Source organism: Eurytemora carolleeae, unplaced genomic scaffold (assembly GCF_000591075.1).
Source record: "Eurytemora carolleeae unplaced genomic scaffold, Eaff_2.0 scaffold403, whole genome shotgun sequence".
In the NCBI taxonomy this organism is placed as follows: domain Eukaryota; kingdom Metazoa; phylum Arthropoda; class Copepoda; order Calanoida; family Temoridae; genus Eurytemora; species Eurytemora carolleeae.
In genome coordinates, this window is record NW_019396320.1 from 217,979 (window position 1) to 221,202 (window position 3,224).

Here is a 3,224-nt window from a genome sequence, read left to right on the forward strand (position 1 = left end):
GAGAAAAGAATAAGAATATGAGGGAGAAAAGAATAAGAATATGAGAGAGAAAAGAATAAGATTATGAGGGAGAAAAGAATAAAAATATGAGAGAGAAAAGAATAAAAGAAATAATAGAAAGAAAAGAAAAAAGAGCTGGCAGGTAAAACCAAAGTAAGTTGAATTTAAAATTGAAATATGGTTTTACTCATAACTCAACTTTATTTAATTTCTAACATGTAACCTGATAAAGAAATTGAGTTTTTGCCACAAACTCAAATTTTCTAATCTCTTTTTCTTTGCAACCTGATGTGGTAAAGCTTTGATATTTCAAACTTAGATTATTTTATCTAACAGATTTCATAGTTTGTAACATCAAAGGTTTAAGACATTGTGTTGCAAAGATATAAGGATTAAATAATTAGAGCATGTGACAAAAACTGAGTTCCTTTGCTGCTCTCGTACTAAAGTACACGAAATAAAAAATAGAGGATCGTTACGAGGTCACAAAGTCGTAACAGTAATGTGGCATAAATTTGACCTTCTCTTTAATTCTGTTTATTTTGCAATGCTGGGGGTCTGGCTGCAACAAAAGCTTTAATTTATTGGTTCACACATATTTACTGTCTTTTTTACTCTATTTTTCAAGAATATATCATTTGATAATATTATTCTAGCCTACAGGTGTATCTTGTAAACTATCTTGTAAACTGAATGGACTGTTCTGGTTGGTTGGTTTAATCATTACACAGGTATTTACACGTCACCTGGGAGACACCTAGCTAGTATATACTATAGGAGGTGGAGATACTTTAAACATATCCACTCAAGGGACTGTAAGCGTAATTTTAAATGACTAACTAGGCAGCCCGATTAACAACGGTATCCTTGAAACTTTAATTTGGTCTAAAATATAAAAGATACCGTCTTTTTCTTTCTGTTTAATTCTGATATTTTTGGAAATGCAAATTAAAATAAACATTTAAAAATAAAAAAAATGATATTTAATTCATACTTGATTCTGTGAAGGTTTTTAGGAATACTGTTGTAAATCTGGCATTGACATCTTTGCATGGAGGGTCACTTGAAATTACGCTTACAGTCCCTTTAAGCCCGATAGCTAGGGCGCGTATACACGAATCAGTCTTTGTTTAAGGGTCTGTACACTCATTTTAAGTGACCCTTTATTCATAGATTGACATGTCAGATTCAGATTCGGGACCCTTAAAAGCTTTCTAATAATTTATGTTTATCATTTTGAAAACAGATTATTTTCAATCCTCGGAACTAGTTCGGAATTCGGATCATGCAAGAATAGGAAATGTTTTTGTTCTCTCTCTTATCATCACTGTTATCTATATCGTTTTTTTTATTTTTACTCTGTTACATCTTTATCATCATCTTCTTCATCATAATCATAATACGCATCATCATTATTACCAGAATATTCATACTCATCATCATAATTTTCATCATATTCATCATAATTATCATAATCTTTATCATTATCCTTTTTTTCTTCGTTTGCCTCCACTACCTCTGTCACCTGAAATTTTAACATATAAAAAAATTCTTTAAAATTTTTAAATTTAAATGTAAAGTTAGCTATAAGAGATTTTGTCTAAATCCAAAATTTGAGGATTATAATTGTTGAATAACCCTTTTTAAAATGGTAATTGTGGCGTGCTACATCCGCCAAATATAATTGTTTTACAATTCACAAACTTTAATAATACCTTTGAAACCCAATGTCATGCATATAACTTTCAAACTATGAATTAAGTTGGATCGAAGAAACAACTAGCCAGAGAGAATAGAATATATTTTAGAGTGGAATTTAGACAGTCCCTCGGTATGAATGTTGTCAGTCCCTCTCAGCCTGAAAGGGAGTTCAAAGTGTACAAATCATGTAAGTGCTCACAAATTATATGCAGTAGAGTACATTAATACAGTATGTTCCCTAGACTATCCATCTCCATTTCACATTTTTTAAAGCTGTTAAATAAACTTTATAAAATGAATCAGGTGAATAAAAAACATCATTTGATTTATAGTTATAACGGAAAATCATCGCTTGTAAAGCGAAAAGCATAGAGTCTATGTGAAATGATCATTGGTCAATTATGAAACCAGCCTATTTCATAATTTGATTTTCTTTTAATATTAATTTTAGATTTTCTATAAAAGCCTCTGAGAGAAATAAGTGGGAAGTGTTTAGTTTTTTATCACCCTTTAAACCAAGGAGAACTGAATATAAGGAGGGGGCGATAGGGTTTCCGTACACTTTGCTGTGACGTTTTTGGACTGCTGAAGAACTAGTTTTTGCGTAACAACAATAATAAAGATTGTAAACAATACAAAGGATAAACAGACATCTGGCATCTCTGGCGTTAGATGAAGATTCACCGTATATTAACTTATGTTTGTTTACATTAGATCGGCTGCCTTTGTTATTGTTGTTACGCAAAAACTAGTTCTCCAGCAGTCCAAAAACGTCACAGCAAAGTGTACGGAAACCCAATCGCCCCCTCCTTCTATTCAATTCACCTTGCTTTTAACAGATCATCTATGTTCATTGTACAATGTACATATTGTACACAAATGGTGGGCAATACCGGTTTTTATTTATTTATGTTTATACAATGATAACTTGAATATAATTGAATAGGAAGACGACATTATAGCAATGCTTAAGTGTATTTGTTGTTATTACAAACCAAATATTTTTACTAAACACTTTTAAATCACTAATTTAGTGAAATTTGTCTGTTTACACTGCACTATTGAATTGACTTCGATGGTTAGGTGACCGCCAAAAAAGTCCTTGGAATAAAGGTTTCTGGAAAAAAGTCCTAAAATTTCACACTAAAAAAGTCCTTTATTAAAAAGTCTCCGGAAATAAAGTCCTACCAATTCGAGACTTTATTTTCTAGGACTTTTTTTCTGGCTCCAGTATGATTTTAGGAAAAAAAGTCCCAGGAATCCAAAACACCGGACTTTATTTACAGTGACTTTTTTTTCCGAGAACTTGAAAAAATTCCGACTTTTTATCCAAAGTTTTTATTTCCAGGTTTTTTTCCAGAAACTTTTTTTCCCGGGACTTTCTTACTTAGATTCGATGGTTCGATAGAAAAAAGTTGTACTACATGCAATGACTCCCATCTACCTCAACTTCTAGGGAAAAATAAAAAATGTGGGGGGGGGGAGGAAGGGCGGCCCGAATCCGCTTCTTTCTTAAAAAAAGA

General features: G+C 31.9%; 1 protein-coding gene across 1 annotated transcript in view; it reads right to left on the bottom strand.

The window, feature by feature from the left end:
• The window catches only part of LOC111700869 (uncharacterized), a 3,703-nt gene extending 2,834 nt beyond the window's left edge, over positions 1-869 (bottom strand). The window contains exon 1 of the mRNA XM_023471928.1: positions 521-869. The gene's annotated coding sequence lies outside the window, so the exon portion shown is untranslated. The remainder of the gene's footprint in view (positions 1-520) is intronic.
• Positions 870-3,224: the final 2,355 nt, after the last annotated feature.